Here is a 24,436-nt window from a genome sequence, read left to right as displayed (position 1 = left end):
ATTGCTCTCGAGCGTTAGTGCTATTTTTCGCGCTTTTTCACAAAAAACTTCGATTCTTTCGGTCAAAAGAGCCTCAAGCTCCACCGATCCTACATCCGATCAACGGGGACCCGTGTCGGATTCATCTGTGCCCCTCAAGGGTGAAGATTTCGTCGAGCTACACTTCGGAGGACTCCAGAAGCTTCTCAGGCCCGGTCTCGGAGATGGCCCAGGAGAAGGGAAGCTCGACGCCCGGAAAGCTGTTCAGGGTCTGCCCTGGATGCCAGCTGCAGAACGTCTTCAAGGAGGACGAACACTCTTTCTGCCTTTACTGCCTTCATGAGGACAAGACGCACGTGGAGAAGGACTGTGCGTTTTGCGGCAACATGTCGGAACGGACCATGAAGGACCGCCATCAACGTCTCGCCAACTGGCTGGAGGGTAAGAGCCCGTCTGGCGAGAAGAAGAAGAAATCCGAGCGGTCTTCTAAGACCTTTGAGGGCGCCCCGGCGACGGGGGCCCAACATAAGGCCAAGCACCGCGAGTCCGCTGGCACCGGGAGCGCCGAACGGTCGGGCTCTACGGGCGCCAGGCAGGGCGCACCCTCCCCGGCACCATCAACCACGAGCCAACGCTCTGGGTCGGGTAAGAGGAAGGCCGAGCACCCGGCGAAGCTCCTGGAGAGGCCCCGGTCGAGCTCTAAGGCAGAGGAGGAGCGTGGCAGTGCCCCCTCCCTCAAGGATAAGGCGGTGAGCGCACCTAAGGTGGTGAAGGCCTTGATCCATCTGACCAAGCCCTCTATCGAAACGGTCGCGGCGGCCCTGGCTCAGCCTGTGGTGGCTGCACCAGTGGTGGCGACCTCAGGGCCCAGAATCTCCCTGCCTCCTTGGAGGGAGTCTTCCTTTGTGCCCATCGATAGGACCCCCGTGAAACCCTCCGTGGGGAAGAAGAAGGGGGGGCAGGGCGTTGTCGTAGATTCGGCCTCAACCTCAGAAGAGGAGCTGATCGAGGTCTTAAGCCACGGCCTAGGCGTGGAAGAAGACCAGCCCGTCGGAATGGACCCCGACGCAGGTGACGACGACGACATCGTCGAGGATACCGACGGGGCCCCTGCTCGCCCGTCGGATTCCCCTCTGCCAGCGCCGCAAGACAACTCGGCGGCCATTTTGTTGGCCATACAGTCCTTATGCTCCGAGATAAGGACGAGGCTACCGTTACCGACGGAGGAACCTCTCCCGTCGGGGGATCCAGAACCGGGACCTTCTGGTGTTCCCCCTACCAAGAAAAGAAGGATCCATCCACCACCTCCTTTTCAACAGTCGCGCCCCGTCCAGCCCTCCTCCCCGTCCACCCGAGGGGATGATACGGGGACTGACACGGCAGCGACGGGTACGGACGACGAGGCATACGACGAGGATTTTCCGTCGTCGCCTCCCACCAGGGCTTCTCCGCCCGACGAGATCGGATCTTTCCACTCCATGATCTCCAGGGCTTCCGAGCTTTTCCAACTCTGCCCTGAGGAGAAGAAAAAGGAAGGCTTCCTTTATCAGCGGCGCGAGGCCAAGAGGAAGACGGTCCTCGCAGTGCCTCTGTTGGACGACATTTGGGATGAGGGCCTTTCCCTCCTCAAGAACCCTTCCACGACGCCAGCTAGAAGAGACCGGTACGAGAAAAAGTACCGGGTCCCGGACACGGCCCCCCTATGCCTCCGGGCACAGCCTACCCCGGACTCCGTCGTCTCCGCGGCAGCCAGGAAGAAAGCGGGGGGGGTGCGGCCTCCACATAGACTTCCCCGCCGGACGGCGAGGGAAAGAAATTGGATGCTATGGGACGTAGAGTCATCTCGTCGGCAGCGACGACGATTAAAGCGGCCAACGCCTTGGCTATCGTGGCCCGCTACGACAGGGAGCTCTGGTACAAGATAGCTCCCCTGCTGGATTTTCTGCCGGACGACAAGAGGGCGGAGGCCCTTGAGATCCTGCAGGAAGGTGAGGTGGCCTCGGACCACGCCATCACCGTGGCGACGGACATCGCCGACACTGGGTTCCGCCAGCTGGGCAACGGCGTTTGCCTTCGACGTCGTGGATGGCTCAAAGCTACGGACTTCCGGCAGGACGTCCAGACCAGAGTCCTGGACATGCCCTTCGACGGGAACAACCTGTTTGGGAAGACAGTGGACGATTCCCTTCAGGCCATCAAGGCGGATACTGAGACGGCCCGGGCCCTTGGAGTCCTGCAACGACGGACGCCCTTTCGGAGCGGCAGAGGCAAGGGCGCCTCCAAAGGTTCCGGCGGCGGTTTCGCTTCCTACCGTCAAGCGGCCCGCTCGTCGTCGCAAGAGGCCTACAGAGGACGAGGCAAGTCTAGCGGACCCCGCCGTCGTCGCCAAGGCGGCAAGGCCGCGTCCAAGCAGGATTGAACCGGCCGTGGGGTCGGGCCCCCACCGAAGCACCCCGGTGGGAGGCCGGCTGGCGGGCTTCGTCAGCGTGTGGGAGTCCATCTCCACCGACCGTTGGGTGCTGGACGCCCTGGCCCGGGGCCACGCGCTCGAGTTTCAAAGAAGGTGCCCGTGCGTCCCCCCCGTGGCCAGGAAAGAACTTCACGTCCCTCAACTTCTCCTGGAGGTAAAGGCGATGCTCAGAAAGGGCGCCATCGAACTCGTCCCAAGGAGGCTTCGGGGCTCCGGAGTCTACTCGAGATACTTCCTCGTGAAGAAGAAGACGGGAGGATGGCGCCCCATCCTAGACAAGGCGCAGAAGTTCCGGATGGTCACCCTCCAGCACGTCCTGGGTCAGCTGGAGGAAGGAGACTTCCTATCGTCGTTGGATTTGGAGGATGCCTACTTCCACATTCCCATCCTAAAGGGGCACCGAAAATTCCTCAGATTCGTGGTCCAAGGGCGTCATTACCAGTTCAAAGCCCTTCCCTTCGGACTACGGTCGGCACCCAGGGTATTCACCAAGTGCCTCGCACCGGTGGCGGCGCAGCTGCGCCGCGAGGGGATTCACGTCTACCCCTACCTGGACGACTGGCTCATCCGCGCCAAGACGAGGGAGCTCGCCGTGGTCCACACGGCAAGGACCGTCCAACTCCTCACGGACCTGGGATTCTCCGTGAACTACGCCAAATCCCACCTGGTGCCCGCGCAAGTCGCACTGTTTCTGGGAGCGAGGCTCGACACAGTGTCCCTTCTGGCCTCCCCGTCGGAGGAGAGGGCCAGGACCATCTTGGGCAAGGTGCAACGGATGTTGGTGGCCGACGCGGCCAAAGTGAGGTCCATCAAGTCCCTCCTCGGGATGATGTCTTCCTGCATCTACCTCATTCCCATGTGCAGGCTCCGGATGCGCCCGTTGCAAGAATTCCTGGATGCGCGCTGGATCCAGACGACGGGCAGCTTCGAGGAAAGGATCAAGCTCGATGAGAGTTTCCGACGAGCGATACCGTGGTGGGGCACCCGCGCGCATCTGACGGCGGGCATGGACTTCCAGACCCCAGCCCACCAGGAGACTGTGACCACGGATGCCTCCCTGGAAGGGTGGGGAGCGCACACCGAAAATCTGCACGCAAGGGGACTCTGGCTCCCGACGGAGAAGTCCCTGCATATCAACGTCCTGGAGCTCCGTGCAGTGTTTTGGGCCCTCAGGTCCTTCCTTCCGTCCCTCAAGGGCAAGGTGGTGAGGATCTTCACCGACAACACCACCACCATGTTTTACATCAGGAAACAGGGCGGAACCAGGTCCCCAGTGCTGTCCAAGGAGGCGCAGGACCTGTGGCATTGGGCCGTCGCCCAAGGGATTTTTCTGGTGCCGTTTCATCTGGCAGGGATAAAAAACACCATCGCCGACTCACTCAGCAGGGAGCTGCGCTCGTGCCACGAGTGGGAACTACGGCAGGATCTGGTGGATCGCCTCTTCCGACGGTGGGGCACACCCCAGATCGACCTGTTCGCGACGGCGACGAACACCAAGTGCCGGAGGTTCGCCAGCAGGTTTCCCCAGACGAGGAGCATGGGCGATGCTTTCTCGTTCCCCTGGGAGGGCCTGTTCCTCTACGCGTTCCCTCCCTTGCCTCTGCTAATCCGGCTCGTCAACCAGCTCAAGAGGTCACGGTGCAGGATGATCCTCGTCGCACCTGCGTGGCCGAGGCAGATATGGTTCCCGGACCTTCTGGACTTGTCAGCGTCCCCGCCGATCAAGCTGCCGGCGGACGCGGATCTACTCTCCAGGGAAGGAGGCGCCATCCTCCACCACGACCCGAAGTCGCTACACTTGCAGGCCTGGCTCCTGCAGCGCTAGAGTTTGGAGGATACGACATACCGGCCGATTGCAGAGAGGTTCTTGCAAAGGCCAGGGCGTCCTCGACTCTTAAATGCTACGGACACAAATGGAAGAGGTTCTCTGTCTGGTGCCACGCACAGAAGATTAACCCTTTACGGATTACGGCTCCCCAAGTACTGCCGTACCTGCTGACGCTGGCCAAAGCTGGTCTGGCACACGCGTCCATCAAGATTCATCTTGCTGCGATCTCCCGATACACCAGAACCACGGGGCGGACGTCCTTGTGGTCTCATCGTCTGGTGAAAGAGTTCATGAAGGGACTGTTCAGATCGTTCCCGCCGGTGAAGGCTCCGGCCCCGGCGTGGGAGCTCAACGTGGTGCTGACCAAGCTCATGGGACCTCCGTTCGAGCCTCTGCACTCGGCCCCGTTGAAGTTTCTATCGTGGAAAACAGCTTTTCTTGTGGCCATCACCTCCGCACGACGAGTGGGAGAGATCCAGGCCCTTTCCTGCAAGGCCCCGTACTTGACTTTCCACGACACGAGGGTAGTGCTCAGGACGCACCCCTCCTTCATGCCCAAGGTACCGTCGGACTTCCATCTCAACGAACCCTTGGTGTTACCTGTGTTCTTCCCGTCGCCTTCGTCGCCGGCTGAGAGGACTTTGCACTCGCTGGATGTAGCTAGAGCGCTGAAGTTCTACTTGGACCGCACGAAGGGTTTTCGGAAGACGTCACAACTCTTTGTGAACTTTGGACCTGTCAATCAGGGGAAGGCTCTCTCGAAGGCTTCCATCTCCAGATGGCTCTCCGGCTGTATCATGTGCTGTCACCGGTTGGCAAACCGACCGCTGCCTGGCCGTCCGAGAGCCCATTCCACCAGAGCGATCGCAGCTACCACGGCGTTCCTATCTGGTGTGCCCCTGCTGGACATATGCAGGGCTGCTACGTGGAGGTCGACGCACACCTTCACGAAATTCTACTGCGTCGACCGGGATTCCAGGGAGGAGTCCAGGGTCGGCCAAGCAGTGCTGCGCAACCTGTTCGCCTGAGGTGAGCCTGGTGAGGAGGTAAGATGCTTAGGGCCTCATTACACGGAAGGCGGTAATGGTTAACGGCCACCGTTAATGGTAACGGTGACCGTTAACCATTACCGCCTTACTACGAGGTCCCTTAGCGGGTTGGTGCTTTAACGCCTGCTTTTTGCAGGCGTTAAAAACCAACCCGCTAAGGGACCTCGGAGCTAATTACGGCACCGCAAAATTGCGGTGCCGTAATTAGCGCCTTCCCCATTCCCATAGAGCCCTATGGGGCAGAAATGGGAATGGGGAAGGGCAATGGCGGAAGGGGGATTTACCGCCCCACCAACCTTGGAATGGGGCGGTAAATCCCCTTTCCGCCAAGGCGGTGCCGGTACCGGCATGGTCCAGGGTGCTAATAGCACCCTGGATCACCGCCTTCCGTGTAATGAGGCCCTTAATGTTGAGTTGATGTGATGCTTAATGTTGAGCCTTTGCCACCTCCCGTGGTTGTGCATGTGTGTACTGCTATGTATTCTTTATTCATGAGCATGTGAATCCATGCCAGACCCCATGCTGGAGAAGGAACAAGTTACTTACCTGTAACTGTTGTTCTCCAGCATGGGTCTGGCATGGATTCACATGCGAACCCTCCCGCCTACCCCTCTGCGGCTCTTCACTTGGTCATACTGCCACTTCACGTGCTTCCAAATCTGAAGATGGCTGCCAGAGGCGGTGCTTAGGTAGAGGGCAGTCATTGGCTGTGGTCAGTATGACGCAGAGACCAGTGATTGGTTATTACTACGAAAGACAGATCAGAAACGAAACTGATACTGGTTTTTTCTTTACCGAGGATTCCCAGCCTGACGACGGGGAATATTCATGAGCATGTGAATCCATGCCAGACCCATGCTGGAGAACAACAGTTACAGGTAAGTAACTTGTTCCTTCACTCTTCTACTGATGTAGAGCTCACCAAAACCAAAGACAGCACTCAGACGGCTAAATCTTTGTCTGTTCTGGTTAAACCTCCCTTCAAGACTCAAAGGCCGTTGTCGCAAGGTCGACCTTCCTCTGGTTTTAGGGGCTTCCTCGACCACAAAAATCGCAGAGTGGATACTCCTGCGGGGAATAACCGCAGTAGACAACGGCGTACGCAGTATTTCTCCCGCTCCTCAGCCTCCTCATCAGGTTCAGGTGGCACCGCCACCGATAAACCTGCCAAATGAGGGTTTTCAGCACTCGCACGAGACCCCAGTGGGAGGACGCATTGCGTCTCATTGGGAGGCTTGGCAGACCATCACAGAAGACAGATGGGTCTTGTCAGTCGCTCGAGCGGGCTTCCGCTTACCTGTACCCCATACCCCACCCCTCAACCCTCCTTTTCAGCTGTCGGGCTCACCCTCCCTCAAGGCCGAGGTTCAGAAACTTCTGCTCCTCAGAGCTGTGGAACCCGTTCCCCTTGGGGAGCGAGGGGAGGGCTTCAACTCCCGGATGTTTACGGTGCCCAAACCCAACCAGGCTGGCCTGCGCACCATCCTAGACCTTTCCCAGTTCAATCTTTCCCTACCCCAAGAGAAATTCAAGATGATCACCCCCGGCCAAATTCGCTCCTCTTTGCAGGCGGGCGATTGGCTCAGCCTAGTGGATCTTCAGGATGCGTACCCTGATTTGGAACCCACACAGGAGATATCTCCGTTTCTCTCTTGGAGAGGAGCACTTCCAGTTTCGGGTGCTTCCTTTTGGCCTCAGTTCGGCGCGGCGTGTCTTCACGAAGATGATGTCGGTGATCGCGGCCCATCTTCGTCTCCAGGGTATCCATGTGTATCCCTATTTGGACGACTGGCTCCTACGCAGCCCTTGCCAGCCCTTGCCCGTTGGCAGCAGCGGGCAACCTCTAGTCTCTCCTTCAGCTCCTGTTCCATCTTGGGCTGTCGGTGAACTGGCGGAAATCCTCCATGACGGTCTCACAGGACCTGACTTTCCTGGGTTTTGGTTGGAACACAATAGACTTCCGTGTGTATCTGACCGGGGACAAAATGGCGGATCTGTTGGCCACGTGTCAGATGTTTACGCATTCGGAGAGCATGTCGGCCTGGTGGTTCCAGAGGCTTCTGGGCCTCATGGCCTTGTGTGTGCTGGCTCTTCCTCTTGCTCGTCTCAAAATGAGGCAGATCCAGATGGCTCTTCGGAGTTCCTGGCGTCAGGCTGTGGACCCGGATTCCATGAGAGTGGACCTGGACTGGTGGTCTTCCCTCAGCAACCTGTCAGTGGGCGGAGGGTTCCAGGACCCAAGCCCCATGGTGACGATCACGACAGACTCCTCCCTTTTTGGGTGGGGTGCAACGTTAGATCTTCTTCAGGTCTCGGACCTCTGGGCACCTCAGGACAGGCTCCTGCACATGAATCAATTGGAGCTTCTGGCGATTTTTCTGGCGCTAAAGGCGTTCAGACCTCTCATTGTCAATAAGGTGGTCCGCATAAGAACGGACAATGTGGTGTCAATGTACTACATAAACAAGCAGGGGGGAACGAAGTCTCCCCCTCTCGTGGATCTGGCCATTCAGATTTGGGAGTGGGCTGTGCTTCATGGGGTCTGGCTGCTTGCAGTGCACATCCCGGGCCGGCTGAATGTCACCGCGGATGCCCTCAGCCGGCAGACAGTGGTCAGCTACGAGTGGGAGTTGAAGGCGGAGATCCTATCATGGATTTTCTCGCGTTGGGGCACACCGGAGGTGGACCTCTTCGCCACGACGATGAACAAGAAGCTTCCTCAGTACGCCTCCAGAGGGGGGCTGGGAGCCTCATCTCTGGGGGACGCACTCGAGATCCCATGGCACAACATGAGAGCTTACACCTTCCCTCCTCTTCCTCTGGTTCATCGAGCAATTTGGAAGTTTAAATGTTCTGTCAACTGTTCTCTTCTACTGATAGCTCTGTGGTGGCCGGCCAGGTTTTGGTTCTCAGAACTTTAACACCTGTCGGCGTGTCCGCCGATCAGGTTACTAGTAACTCCCAATCTTCTTCACCAAGGGGAACAGGAGATGTGGCACCCCTCCCCACAATCGCTCAACTTGGCGGCATGTTGCCTGAGTTCACGGCGCTAGAGCCTTTGGGTTTGTCTGCGGATAACATGCGCATTATCCAGGCAGCCAGGAAGCCCTCGACCAGATCCCAATACAAGAGTGAATGGCTCAGGTTCTGTAATTGGTGTTTGAAGAAAGAATTGGACCCGAGGGTGGCGACGATTGACACAGTGCTGTCCTTTGTCTCCTCCTTAGCAGAGTCAGGGGTTCATGTCTTGTCCTGCAGGACTTATCTCTCGGCGATTTCCGCCTACCTCTCTACATACCGGTGTTCTTATTCTTTAACTAACCCGGTGGTAAAGAGACATTTTGCTGGTTTGACACGCATCTACCCTCCGGTTTGTACTCTGCACCCGCCCTGGGACTTAAACGTAGTCCTGACGGCGCTGTGCCATAAAACTTTCGAGCCAATGGCTACGGTTGACCTCAAGTACGTGTCCTGGAAAGTGTCCTTTCTGGTCGCCGTTACGTCAGCGAGGAGAGTGAGTGAGCTCCAGGCATTGTCGGTGGAGCATCCTTTCTTGGTTTTTCACAAGGACAAGGTAGTCCTTCGGACGAACCCGGCTTTCCTAACAAAGGTAGTGACCGAATTCCATCTGAGTCAGTCGATTTCCCTTCCGGTCTTTTTTCCAAACCCTGCCTCGGAGGCGGAAAGGGTTCTGCGCTGCCTGGATGTCCGAAGAGCTTTTAAGTTCTACCTTGACAGGACTGCCGAGCTTCGGAGCTCTTCCCAACTGTTTGTGACCTTCGGTAAACCCCAGTGCAGGCCGGTGTCTAAGGCATCCATTTCCAGATGGATTGCTGCCTATATCACGGAATCTTTCACCGTCCAAAAGCTGAAACCACCTAAGGGTATTCATGTGCATCAGGTGCGAGGCAAGGCAGCTGCGGTTGCTTTTCAGAAGTATGTTCCCTGGGAGTCCATCGCTAGAGCGGCTACCTGGGCCTCCCCATCTGCTTTCTGTAAGCATTACTGTCTCGATATGAGCTCTAGGGCCGTCGCTCAGTTCGGCCAGGCTGTGCTGAAGAACCTGTTTCAGTAAGGGGTATTTCCATCCACCCATATTTCCTGTAAGGAGTGCTTGGGTATCTCCCATAAGTATTTAGGAAAGGGGACGGGATGTAGAAGTATTACCGCCCGCCTTGGCTCCGCCCCGTGCATCGCCCATCAGTCCTTTTCTAATGCATGGTCCAAGACCCATTAGCAATAACAGAGGAACCTTATTAGAGGGGACGGCGGGTGGGCGTATGGAGGAAAGGGGACTATGGACTAGGAGTAAGGTGGTCACTAAGGTGAGTAACCGGGCATATTCTGCTCACCAACTTCATTGCCACAATTTCATGCTTAAGTTCCACCTTCCAAAAACCTGTACATTTCCCTACAAAACACACTTTGATAACGGGACGTTAGGGTTCAGTTGCCCCAACAAAAACCTGTACACTTCACTAAAAACAGTTCCCCTCCCCTTTATGCTTCAAATGAAAACCGAAAAACCCCTGAAATTCGACAGTTATGGTAAATTAAGCCCCCAACCCTGCCACCACCCCTGTGCACTGCTACCACTAACACCCAGACCATGAAAGATGTCATCTCAAATGTCAATGATGACATCAATGAGAACATCACTTGTTTAGTCCCTTTCTTTACCTTCCCTGCCATACATATATGTATGTTCAGTAAAATAATTTCACTAAAGGCATGTTACACTTCACAGTGCAACCAAACACCACTGCACATTCCCACATTATAGTAAGCTAAGCAACCATAACTCGCACCATCTACGTGCATTGCTAAGACTAACACCCAGGACACCCAAGATGACATCACAAATAACATTAATAAATCCGTCCAGTAGTTTCTTTATCGAGACAGTAATGCTGAAGAACCTGTTTCAGTAAGGGGTATTTCCATCCACCCATAGTTCCTGTAAGGAGTGCTTGGGAATCTCCCATAAGTATTTAGGAAAGGGGACGGGATGTAGAAGTATTACCCGGTTACTCACTTTAGTGACCACCTTACTCCTAGTCCATAGTCCCCTTTCCTCCATACGCCCACCCGCCGTCCCCTCTAATAAGGTTCCTCTGTTATTGCTAATGGGTCTTGGACCCTGCAATAGAAAAGGACTGATGGGCGATGCACGGGGCGGAGCCAAGGTGGGCGGGGTTACGGCCGCGTGCCGGGCCCCGCGCAGGAAAGAGGAGGGGCACATTTTTGAAAAAAATGTGGCTGCTTTTTACAAAGTGCTCCGGTCCCGTTCCACAGGACGGAGAGATGTCCATAAGTATGGGGGAAAGGGGACTGTGGACTAGGAGTAAGGTGGTCACTACGGTGAGTAACCTGGTAATTCTGAGTCAAAACAGAACAAAATTATTATTTCTGCACCACATACCAAAGAGACCCACACCCACTTCAAAAACATGACCTGCACTCACTCTTTTGCTGTAATCTCCCTTCTTCCAAATGCGTCCCTCCACTATCGTTCCAGGCTGCCGAGTTTCTGTGACGTAACTACAGTGCTGGCATCCTTTCTTTTTTTTTTTGGTACCATCCACTTAATTCTACATGATTATTAAATGTCATTTCCATTTCCTACCTTCAAATTTCCAAATTTACTTATTACTACTTACAATATCTTTATGCCCTTCTTCACCGTTTCACACTTTTTGTGTAAGACAATAGTACATTTTCAGATACCCCCCACCTCTTTGGGTAATGTTGATTGATCCTGTCTGCCCCCGTCCGCAAACAGGCGCTCAGTCCGTCCCCTTCTAAAGTCAATGGGGATGGGGTTCTGAATGTTCTATGTTAAATGTATGGCAAGTACATAGATTATACTACATATCTCTCAAAATCACATGATTACAGTGCATATTCTGCTCACCAACTTCATTGCCACAATTTCATGCTTAAGTTCCACCTTCCAAAAACCTGTACATTTCCCTACAAAACACACTTTGATAGCGGGACGTTAGGGTTCAGTTGCCCCAACAAAAACCTGTACACTTCACTAAAAAAAAGTTCCCCTCCCCTTTATGCTTCAAATGAAAACCGAAAAACCCCTGAAATTCGACAGTTATGGTAAATTAAGCCCCCAACCCTGCCACCACCCCTGTGCACTGCTACCACTAACACCCAGACCATGAAAGATGTCATCTCAAATGTCAATGATGACATCAATGAGAACATCACTTGTTTAGCCCCTTTCTTTACCTTCCCTGCCATACATATATGTATGTTCAGTAAAATAATTTCACTAAAGGCATGTTACACTTCACAGTGCAACCAAACACCACTGCACATTCCCACATTATAGTAAGCTAAGCAACCATAACTCGCACCATCTACGTGCATTGCTAAAACTAACACCCAGGACACCCAAGATGACATCACAAATAACATTAATAAATCCGTCCAGTAGTTTCTTTTTAAATGACCGAAATGTAAAGCAAAAAAATTAGTGATATCTATTTCTCCAGCATTGGATCTTTCATGGATTCACATGCTTAGAATATTCCCCGTCGTCAGACTGGGAACCCTCGGTACACATATATATAGTCATTTCCAATAGGAAAACTTCTGCCCTATCCCCGTCTGCGTCCTCTACGGGGCCGCCCACGTACGCCCCGTTGGACGTGATGGTATATAAGCCCCGCCCCCGCGGGTCCCTTCAGATTTCAACCGTCTCCAAAGATAGTGGGATCTCTTCGTGTATTTTCTTCAAATACTTATCGATTGTTTCTAACTCCTGCGAGTTGGTCTGTTTGGTCCGCTTCCAACTCCTACGAGTTTTGTTAGTTAATCTGGCAATAATGTCGGGTAAGCCTCTTTTCCGCCCGTGTGCCACGTGCGATCTAAAGAAGGTTTATGAAGGGGATGGCCACCTTGACTGCATCTACTGCCTTCACCCCCACCACTCGGCGGACCAATGTGATATCTGCAAGGGGTTTTCCCAAAAAACCCTGAAGGACCGGAATCGGCGACTGGTCTCGTGGCTGAACGACGGCGCTGGAGCGTACCCTCAATCGGAGGTAGGATCGGTGCGCAGTATCGCCTCAGCGAAAACATCAGAAGCCTCCCGACGCTCACATCCGTCGGAACCTCCGGCCAAAAAATCACGGCCTACGGGGAAGGACGTGCCTCGAAGTCATTCCTCTAAGGCCTCATCGAAAGAATCGACGAAGAAATCATCTTCCTCTTCTTCTTCGTCGAAGAAAGACAAGGACAGGCCAAAATCCTCCTCGAGCGATCAGAAAAGATCAGCTACGAGTAGAGAGGCGGATAAACACAGGGAGAGCTCCGCGAAGGCGGGACCGCCTAAGCCACCTGCAGGCCTTCCGTCGACGACGACGATGGCGACGATCCAAGTGCCCACTCCGTCACAGTCCCCCGCCTTTCAAACGGGCTCATCGTCGACGACGATTCCCTCGTCGACGGAGTTCCAGGCCTGGAGGCCAGAAACGTTCGACATGGGGCTACCCGACACACTGCTACAAGAACAGCCAGTTTCGATCGCCTCCAAAGAGGACGACGGCTTCAGAATAGTGAGCCCGGAAGACCTGGGGCTACGGCCCAGATTTCCTTCTGGTGCAACCTGCTCTCAAGTTTTCACCCAGCCTCCAAACGCCCAGGCTACTCTCTCCATGGAGGTACTTTCCTCCTTACACTCGCTCTTGAAGTCCCTGGACGAAAGGCTCCCGCCTGCCCCGACGACTCCCCTCGTCGACGAGCCCGGACCTTCACACCGCCCGACTAGATCGGTCGTGGGCCCAACTGCTCCAACAGTCCAGGAAGAAGGTGAGCTCTCGGACTCCCTCTCTGAACAGGGGTCAGCTTCTAATATCTCCCTCTCGCCGTCGAGAGACCCGTCATGGGTTTCGGATGTGGAGGTGGATCCTCCGAAAAGTCCCATTCACCCATCTCCACCGGACGACATAGGGGCCTTCCATTCCATGATGGAAAAAGCCTGCAAGGAGTTCGGTTTGACCCAACAAGAAGAAAAGAAGGACTGCTTCCTCTTTGACCACATGGGCAAGAATAGGCGTTCCGTTTTTTCGATACCGATACTGGACCACGTATGGAAAGAGGGCGTCCAAACCATGCGGCATCCATTCTCGGAACCTGCGGTCAAAGGCCGCGTAGAGAAAAAATTTAAAGTTCCAGATTCGACGCCAAAATGCCTCTCTGCGCAACCCACGCCTGACTCGGTGGTATCGGCGGCGGCGACGAGAAAGGCAAAGGCCCAGCATAAATGCTCTACCCCGCCGGACTCCGAAGCTAGACGCCAAGACGCTTTCGGTAAGAAGATCCTGTCAGTGGGAGCGTCAACAGTGAAAGCAGCGAACTCCCTGGCAATCATGGCCAGGTATGACAGGGAGATGTGGCACAGACTGGCACCCATTTTGGACCACCTCCCCGAAGAACACAGAAAATCAGCTATGTCCCTGGTTCGTGAAGGAGAAGAAGCCTCGAACCATGCTATCAATATAGCGGTGGACCTGGCAGACTCGGGGTTCAAACAAATTAACAATGGAGTGGTTCTACGACGCCAGGCCTGGCTCAAATGCACCAACTTTAGACCCGAGGTGCAATATAAGGTCGTCGACATGCCTTTCGAAGGTGACCACCTGTTTGGCGAAAAGGTGGATGAGGCCTTGAAAGGAATGAAGGAGGACTCTGAGACGGCGCGCTCGCTGGGCTCCCTCCAAAGCGGTAAGCCCTTTCGTTCCTTTCGCCCCTTTAGAGGAGCTACGGGAAACGCACGATTTGCGGTATCCAGGGATAGAGCATTCGGGAGGTCTTCATATCCGTCCCAAGGTTATAGACGCGCCTCAGTCCTCGACCCGACACAGAAATTTCCAGGCCTCTAAGAGACGTCCCACTTACTCGTCGTCGACGGGAAAACAAAAAGATCAACAATGACGTTCTAGGAGGGAGAGTGTCAAGTTGCGTCGAGGAATGGGAGTCTATTACGACAGATCGGTGGGTTCTGGACACGGTGAGACTGGGACATTCCCTAAGATTCAAATCCAGACCTCCAAAACGTCCACCGATATGCCTGTCTCAACCACACCTAAGCGTCTTGCGTCGAGAGGTTGCGCTCATGCTAAAAAAAGGCGCCATCGAGTTAGTACCTGCCTCACAGAGAGGCTTAGGGGTTTACTCACGCTGCTTCGTAGTAAAGAAACCAAACGGGAAGTGGCGCCCCATCCTCGACCTACGGGACCTCAACAAAACCCTGCTGAGTCAAAAGTTCAAGATGCTTACTCTACAGGAGGTAATCAGATCGGTCCAAAAGAACGATTTCCTAGCGTCTCTGGACCTCCAAGATGCGTATTTTCACATTCCGGTGCGCACTCACCACAGGAGGTTCCTGAGGTTCCTAGTCGGCCAAACACACTACCAATTTACTGTGCTCCCTTTCGGCCTGAAGTCCTCCCCAAGAACCTTTACAAAGTGCCTAGCACCCGTAGCAGCCTGGCTGCGGAAGGAAGGGCATCACGTTTACCCGTACCTCGACGACTGGCTCGTGAGGGGATCCTCCCCAGCGTCGACCAACGACAGCCTATTGACCACCTTGCGACTGCTACAGCGTCTGGGATTTGCAGTGAACTACGAAAAGTCTTCACTAAAGCCCTCGAAGAGCTTGAAGTTCCTAGGTGCTCAATTCGACACCCACACGGGACTAGTGAAACCATCCCGGGAAAGGTTGTTGAAAATCAAACACCTGACAAGCCAACTTCGTTTACAGAGAAGGTTGTCAGCAAGAAAATATGCGGCTCTCCTCGGCTCCATGGCATCGTGCATCCACCTAGTCGCGAACTGCCGGTTGTTCATGAGACCTCTACAGGAGTTCCTATCAGACAGATGGAAGCAGGCCACAGGCCGCTGGTCGGACAAGATAATAGTCGACGACGAACGAGTTATCAAAGCCATCCGATGGTGGAAAGTGGCGCGCAACCTGGACAGAGGGGTCCCCTTGCAGGAGCCGGAATTTCAGAACACCATCATTACAGATGCCTCTCTGTCGGGCTGGGGAGCACACATGTCACGTCACCAAACCCAAGGCAGGTGGTCGTCGACCGAATCTCGCCTACATATCAACGTCCTGGAGCTAAGAGCGGTGAGATGGGCCCTGAAATCTTTCCTCCCACACATCAAGGGGTCAAAAGTAAGAGTGCTCACGGACAATACGACAGCTATGTTCTACCTGATAAAACAGGGTGGCACCAGATCCAGGACCCTCTCGAAGGAAGCTCAAAAGATCTGGCATTGGGCTTTAAAACACCACATCTCCCTAGTAGCATACCACCTACCGGGAGTGAAGAACTTACAGGCGGATTCCCTGAGCAGGACGATGTCACAAATACACGAGTGGGAGCTGGACTCCACTCAACTCGGGGAAATCTTCGAAAGATGGGGGACCCCGTCGATCGATCTCTTCGCCACGGAAAGAAACCGAAAATGTGCTCAGTTCGCGAGCAGATGGCCCCAAACAGACTCCCTGGGGGAAGCGTTCTCGTTTCCGTGGACAGGCAAGTTCCTCTACGCCTTCCCTCCATTTCCCCTCATACGGAGGACGATCCAGGGGATCCACAGGTACAATTGCCGGGTCATCCTAGTGGCCCCGCGCTGGCCGAGGCAACCATGGTTCTCAGACCTCCTTCATCTGTCGCTGGATCAGCCGATACCATTCAGGAAAGTACCGAACCTCCTGTCCAGGGACGAGGGGACCGTGTGGCACCACAATCCGGACAGCCTGAACTTAACTGCATGGCTCCTGACTTCTCGGAGTTCGGGAACCTAAAAGTCTCGACTGATTGCCGAAGGATTCTGCAGGCGGCCAGAGCCCCGTCCACTAACAAATCATATGCAAGCAAATGGAAAAGGTTTTGTATATGGTGTCAAACACAACAAAATATACAACCTTTGGAAGTAACTCCGGAGCAAATCCTCCCGTATCTTCTTCATCTTGCGGAAAGCGGACTGTCATCATCGTCAATCAAAGTACACCTGGCGGCTGTTTCAAGATTTACCAGAAGAAGACAGTCCCCTCCACTATTCAGTGACAGGCTAGTGAAGCATTTCATGAAGGGTCTGTTTAGGACCTTCCCTCCGGAAAAACGGTTCCCACCGTCGTGGAGTCTGAACACGGTTCTAGCTGCCTTAATGAAGCCTCCCTTTGAGCCAATGTCCTCTTCATCTCTACAATTTCTATCTTGGAAACTCGCGTTCCTAGTTGCCATCACTTCGGCTAGAAGAATGTCGGAACTACAGGCATTGGTCATAGACCCTCCATATCTGAGGTTCTTTAAGGACAAAGTTATTTTATCAACTAACCCTTCATTCATCCCAAAAGTACCGTCGGTCTATTATAAGCACTCGACCCTGGTACTCCCTACTTTCTTTGCATCTCCTTCGTCGACGGCGGAGAAGGCTCTTCACACTCTGGACGTCAAAAGGGCACTAAAATTTTACCTACAAAAAACGCAAGATATCAGAACCACCAGACAGCTATTCGTCGCCTACGGCCCCTCGGCTAGGGGTAAGGCTATCTCCAAACAAGGTCTGGCTCGCTGGGTCTCCTCGGCGATTACCCTGTGTCATTCCAAGGCCGGGAGACCTCTACTGCATCGTCCCAGAGCCCATTCCACGAGATCGACATCTTCCTCCGTGGCTCTATGGGCAGGAATTCCGCTGACGGACATCTGCCAGGCGGCGGCATGGTCTGTTCCGCACACGTTTACGCGCCACTACTGCCTGGAAAAGCAGCACGCGGATGAGGTACAAATGGGAAGGGCAGTGCTTCGCCACCTTTTTCAATGAGGTAAGCCAAAGTTTCAAGTAAAATGCTGCCTATTATTATTATTATTATTTGGCCTCAGCTGGTTTTTCTGAGTGTATGCATGGAGGTGCATAGTTTATTGACCTAAACATAAGTGGTTGGGTAGATATGTGCGCAAGGGGTGCATACTGAGTCATATGACATAGCATTGTATGGCGAAAATCCGTTTCGTATCAGTATAAAAAGTTGTTGCTTACATACATGGTGTAAACGGGAGTGTTTGGGGGTGTCTCTACGACTGTAAGTTACATTGCACTCTCACCTCCTTCTTGATGTTACTGCTTTACAATCTATTCTAAGCATGTGAATCCATGAAAGATCCAATGCTGGAGAAGGGAGTAGTTTCTTACCTGTAACTCCATTTCTCCAGCATTGGTATCTTTCATGGATTCACATGCGCCCTCCGGCCTTCCCGGACTGCAATGTGGAAGATTGGTATGCAAGCAAGTTTTCCCCCCGTTATCTTGGAGGGGTCGAAATCTGAAGGGACCCGCGGGGGCGGGGCTTATATACCATCACGTCCAACGGGGCGTACGTGGGCGGCCCCGTAGAGGACGCAGACGGGGATAGGGCAGAAGTTTTCCTATTGGAAATGACTATATATATGTGTACCGAGGGTTCCCAGTCTGACGACGGGGAATATTCTAAGCATGTGAATCCATGAAAGATACCAATGCTGGAGAAATGGAGTTACAGGTAAGAAACTACTCCCGTCCGCTCCGTGGACTCACTTCCTTGTTCAGCCCGCGGACTGGCCTCTGATTGGCTGTGCTGTCCGCGGACTGGCCTCCGATTGGCCAGACAAATTCGCTGACTTTTGCATAGTCCGCGAACACCGGGACGCATCCGCTGATTGGATGGTGAGAAAACGTGAAATGCGTCTGTTTTCTTGAAACGCCCGCCATCTTGGATTCGCTGACTTTTTGGGGGTCCGCAAACAGCGCAGTGAAGACTTTAAAAAGAAAAAGCAGCATTTCACTTGTCAAACTCCACAAACAATCTCTGGAGAGGTGGGGGGGGTGACTATTCGATTGGATATGGCCATTAGAAGCCAAAAAACGGTCTGATTCACCCCCCGAAGTTCTGCGAACACTCTGGATGTCCTGGGACAGTCCTGTGGTGTTTGCGGACACTTCAGATGTCCTAGGACATCTGTACCTATTTCTGCATTACACGGTTGGGGAAAAGCAGTTTTTGGATGGCTTATAACTTTTGCGCAACTCAATGAAACTGCATGTAATTTTGCAATTTTATTCTAGAACTAATCCTGAATGGTTTTGCAATTTTTTGGGGGATTCTGTCAAGAGGGGGCAAAACTAGAGGCGGGGTCCCAAAATATTGTAAAGGCATATAAATGTGGTGTCATTTGACGAATCTGCACAACATTTGGCAAAACGATTTTGGATCTAGATGTAAATGGTTTTCTAAAGTTTGGTGGTATTTTCTCAAGAGGGGGCGAAATTAGAGGGGGGTTCTCAACATTTTATGATGGCTTATAACTGTTGCTATTTGACGTTTGTGGACAAAGGTTTTGAGAAAGATTATAGACCAAACCTTCAATGTTTGTGTAAAGACTGAATGGATTTTGTCGAGTGTGGGCTAAGTTATTTGACTATTGTATGTATATACATTTTGACACTTAAACTAAAATAAAACATGGGCGGATTTCGAGCAAATTCGTGAGGAGCATTGGCAAGGACATTAAAACGTGGATTTGCAAATGTGCCCGTGTTTTATTTTTTGACAAGTGTAATAATGTAGGTACAAAAATAGTCATATACCTTTGGTGACTGAGGTATAGCCTGTGGCCATGGGCAGTAGCCAGATTGTCTGGGTCATGGCATAAGGTTATTATTGGACAATCCGGCTACTGGCCATGACCGCTAGGGACGAAAAATGGTGTTAAAGTGGCTATGTCTGCCTGGGACCGGCTATGTGGTAAAGATGTGCGAAGGTAGGATAGGTTTGAAAGGGAAAAAAAAGTGCTTATGATGATATGTTCATAGGGTTTTGCGGGCTGTCATGGCAAGGGAAGAGGGGCGGTGTATGGAGCGCCGCCTTCTCTTTCCATGTTGGCTGTCTTGGAAAAATATTGTCCTTCCTACAGCGGGACGCCACAGGCGTCCCGCTGTAGGAAAAACAATCCTTCCTTCTTACAGCGGGACACCGCAGGCGTCCCGCTATAGGAAGAAAAATCTATGTTTTAGCACCCTGGGTTCCCGCTTTGGGAACCAGGGGTGCTAATGGCCTTTATCCCCCATTTCAGGGGCTGCAATGGACGATAATGGTCCGTAGCCCTCCTTATTTATTTATCTATTTATAACGCACCAATACCCGCAGACATCAGACTGTGTGGTTACAGTATTTGTTGAGGAAGATGAGGTGGGGGAAGACAGCTTACTACTTGCTGAGAAAGGAATAACCTTTCTGAGAGCATTGCGGTCATTGGATTTGGTGTGGCGGCGCATGGAGGTGGTCCCGTAGTCTGTGACTGAGTACACTCAGTGCATTTCACTTTGGTAGCTTTAGCCTTTGGTACACTCCCAACAGTACCAAAGAACTGGTACACCCATGATTTGATCTTGATGCTAGAAGTAGACACTTCCTCTACCTCATCTTCTTGGTCCTCTTCATTGTCTTTGAAAGTACTGTGCTTTTTTTGTTGTGAAGGTCCTGTGGTGGTGGTGGCTCTTGGGGATGAGGGATGGCAATAACTGATGCCATTTTTAAGATAAATAGCAGTTTTGATAAAATTCTTCCAAGTATGTACTGTGTACTAGATTGGTAATGGATAATGAGTATGAAAAGGTGTCGGAGGTGTGCAAGGGAAATTTTGAAGTTGAAAGTTCCTAGATCAGTAGAAAATGCAGTTCCGAACTGTCCGCGAAGGACGGATCTTATCGTGAAGTGTAGACGGGTTCTCGGACACGTCATCATGCCGCGCGCCATTGTATGGTCATGTGGCACTGTCCGGAAGGTCCGCAATGAAGTCAGATGTTCGTAGATATCTACGGATGCAAAACTGAAAAAGTGTATAGAAGTATTAACAATGATTCTAGAAGGTGGGAAATGGCAGAGTTTTAACATGACACTTCGTAAATTGGACACAAATATTGTTATATTTGGTAAGTATGATATTAGTAAGTTGTAGGAAAATAGCATGCACTGGTAAAAACCCATGACATTCACTGAAAAACATTGTTAAAGGGACATTATGGTTAAGTTGCACTAATAAAAACCTATGAAATTCAGTAAAAAAATGTTGTTAAAAGGACGTTATGGTTACAAGTAAAATCGAAAAATCCCTGAAATTCGCCAGTTATGGTAAGCTAAGCAACCATAACTCGCGCCACCACCGTGCACTGCTAAGAATAACACCCAGGACATCAAAGATGACATCACAAATATCATTGATGACATCACCGATGACATCATATGTGCATTTACTTTTCATACAAAGGGTTGTGAATGTAATGTTGGCAAAAAAGTATCAGGGATTATCGGGAGATGTGTAATAAATTACATACTTCATCACGCAATGTAGCATTCTAAAGAACATTCTATTGCAGTGGTCTTTCTTGTACAGGAACCTACTCATACAGAAATGTAGGTATTGGCTGCAGCATACACCACAGAGGTGCTATATTTTTAATTTTCCAAAGTTATATAATAAAACGGTGAATGCTCCTGTATCAGACTTTTCCGTACTGTGAAACATGTAGTAAGTAGCTAATAATGCATCACTTACTACATATTTCTACTAATGCACACAAAACATAAATAGACTACAATGCATACACATATGGGGCTTATATATGGAGAGTAAAGTAAGCAAACAAGAGGCAGTACCCTTAGCAATTGTGTATAATCTACATGATTGTATTCACGCACAAAAATGATTTCTGTGTTTCAGGCCTGCTTCTACCCCTATATATGTACATCATAAAATGCGATTAAATTCTAAGGAAAGTAGTGTAAGAACATGTGAGAATAGCAATATCTATAAATGTAATACCTTTAGAAAGTTACGTTTCTGACTGTCAGTAAATAAACCCACCTCGCCTAGATATGGCAGTGAACAAAAAAGAAGGGGCTAGACATGTGATGTCATCAGTGATGTCATCAATGATATTTGTGATGTCATCTTTGATGTCCTGGGTGTTAGTCTTAGCAGTGCACGGTGGTGGCGCATGTTATGGTTGCTTAGCTTACCATAACTGGCGAATTTCAGGGGTTTTTCGATTTTACTTGTAACCATAACGTCCTTTTAACAACGTTTTTTTACTGAATTTCATAGGTTTCTATTGGTGCAACTTTACCATAACGTCCCTTTAACAAGTTTTTCATTGAATTTCTTCAAAGGGGCACATGCCAACCATCTCAGATCACACATGTTGTAGCACTGCTCTGAGCAAGAAATTTGGCTGTCTTACGGCTAATGGTGGTGGAAGATGTCAAGCATCAGAGGGTCTGGAGCTTGAACCATCTTCTGCTACCAAAATGTACTCTAGCACCTTTGGGCGTTCTCATGCGCAGAAAGGGTTTACCATAATAAATGCTCTTGGACCAAAATAACGGGATAGACTCAAAGGATATCGCAAAATACTACTTTATCAGCTCAATAAAGTAGGGAAACCTTGCGAACAGCAAATCGTAGTCTTCGCGATCTCGACTACATTTCAGTTACACAGAGGCCTCATACCTTGATATACATGAACTATGACATCATCCTACGTGTCAAATAATCAAACCTATCGGACGTAGGGATTGGTTAGGGGAACATATCTACTTATATAAGCTATAAGTGTTAGTAACATAATTGGATGCCCTTTATCTGGTAGGCAAGCCTTGAACTTCCCTCTATGTATAATACAGATTACAGTAGCATAACAGGAGCAGATGGCCCCTGTAACATTGTATGCTCACCATTGCATAGGCCCTTACGATTGGTTGGCATTTTCTTCTAACCTTGAACATTCAGCTCTTTAGCAGCACGTAAACAAAGCGAAAATCTGGTGCAGAGAATGTCAGACTACTGCCCACTTGCCCAATTAGTCTTCCATCTGTCATCAGCCAAGACCTCTTCTTTGTACTTTACCTTGCTGGATGTTCTCTTCTCTGGAACTTTAAGGGGAGTTAAGCTACATTGTTATCTTTGTCTGGAGCTAATGAATAGGCCTTGTTTCCTGGTCTTACTCCACGTGTGAAGAGACAATGGGCCTCATTACGAGTCCGGCGGTAACAGAGCCGGAACAACCGCCAGGTTACCTCCAGACTCGTATTACCATTCCGCCTCTGTGATTCCCGGAATTACCGGGGCATTATGACCCCGGTGACCCAGGAATTCCGGAGGCGGAATTCTGTAAGTCCCCATTCCCATGGAGTCCCATAGGACTCCATGGGAATGGGGAAGTCGAAACACCGGCACCATGTTGTAATGGTGCCGGTGTTTCCATGTCCACCTGCAGGAGGGTGGTGTTAAACCCGCCAGGTCAGACCTGGCGGGAGTGACACCTCCCGCCTGCAGAACTCTAGATCAGCCGGTCCGGAAAGAACGATGGTGGCGGATTTACCACCACCGTTCTTTCCGGACCGGCTGACTCGTAATGATGCCCAATGATTTTGTCCATTTCACCTTTCTGTTTAGTGCTATCTGATTCTCTTTTTTTTATGAATTTTTTCATTATTGATTTATTGTATATTACAAACCTTTATCCCAAAAAAACATGTTCCTGTCCTAAAACAAATAACAAGATGCATAAGTTTCTTCCATCGTTAAATGTATTCCTTCCCTTACTAACTCAAGTGCAACTCAACTTCATAAAAAAGCACGTCCTTTAAAAAATTTGTAAAGCAAAATGTTGCTGGGAAATTTTCCCCCAAAAGGAGAAACATCCAAAGGTCTTCTGCGCCCAAGCATGTCCTGTCTAGGATCAAGTTGCCCAAGTGCCTAGTTCTTAATACAGTCAACCCAGGACAGAACAGTGTAACATGCTTGAGTGTCTCCTTCACTTCCCTTTTGGCCCAGAATCTGCAACTTGTCTCATTCACAAATGTGTAGATGTAGAATTTGCTTAGTTGGATATAGGTTCAGTCTAAATTGCATGAAATGACATCTGTACCTCAAGTTGATTCAATTATTTCGGGTGCCATTAGACTCTTCGCCCTCTGGAGACTTGGTTGCTCCGTCTCACATATGCTTTCTGCATCTTCAATTGTTCAATACTTGGCATCTAAGAGAAATGTGTCCTGTGTATATTGCTTTTTCTCGTTCACTCCCTTTGTACCCTGCAGATGCTTTTTGCTGTGGCATCCTTGATCTCTGGCCAACAGCTGTTCTTTGCTAATGCACGAATTTGCATTTCTAGCGTCTACCAGCTGTGCAGCCCTGATCTCTATACTGCAAGCCTTTTGCGTACTATTATTCAAAAACGTTTGTACTGCACAAAGCTTCTATGTGACTCATCTACCTTGCGTTTCTGCATATATATATATTTACTACTCATCTGGTTACTTATCTTCTTTGTAGATATGGTTTCTTCTTTCTCGTATAGATGTTTATTTTACTTCAGCTACGTCTTCATTCTTTAAGCATTCTCATATCGTTTTGGTGAGTCATTGTGTCTTCTCCTTATGACATCACTTTGCACCTGTCAGATTTCCTCTACAGCTCTTTGATATTCAACGTTGTCCGTTGTCCGCAACTCTCCTGCACCCACTTCAGTTCGAGGGTACATTTGGTATGATTGTCTGAGTACATAACGTCTCTCATATACTCAATGCAGTATTGGAATAATACCTGGTGTCATGTGCAGTGTCTTATTGTTCTTCATCCAGTATGTTGGAGTTGAGGGTTGGTTTAATCAATGACTTGTACATCTGCTTCTCTACTTTCTGCTTGTAGCCCTGAAGAGCTTGGTTGGCTAGACACCCATAGCTACCAGCATCAACTCTGTGTTTGGGATGTGTACAAAGGATTCTTGGGGCTGATTTAGAAGACATTTAAAAAAATCAATTGGGCCATATATATTGAACAAAAGGTTAGTGTGCTTATCATAAGGAAGATAGAATTGGGTTAGCTGTTTATTGCTATGTACTAATTCCTTGTTCCTCTGATGTAGCTCCTGCTTATTGGGTGAAGCCTGATACCAAGTAGTTGCTTTCAGCTCCTGTTCATCAAATTCTTCTTTCCACCCCTGAATTGTATTGTCTTTATATGCTGTTTGAGATTTGAG

The sequence above is a fragment of the Ambystoma mexicanum genome, chromosome 8 (genome assembly GCF_040938575.1).
Source record: "Ambystoma mexicanum isolate Mex_15411 chromosome 8, UKY_AmexF1_1, whole genome shotgun sequence".
Lineage (NCBI taxonomy): Eukaryota > Metazoa > Chordata > Amphibia > Caudata > Ambystomatidae > Ambystoma > Ambystoma mexicanum.
Note: the sequence above shows the minus strand (reverse complement) of the source record.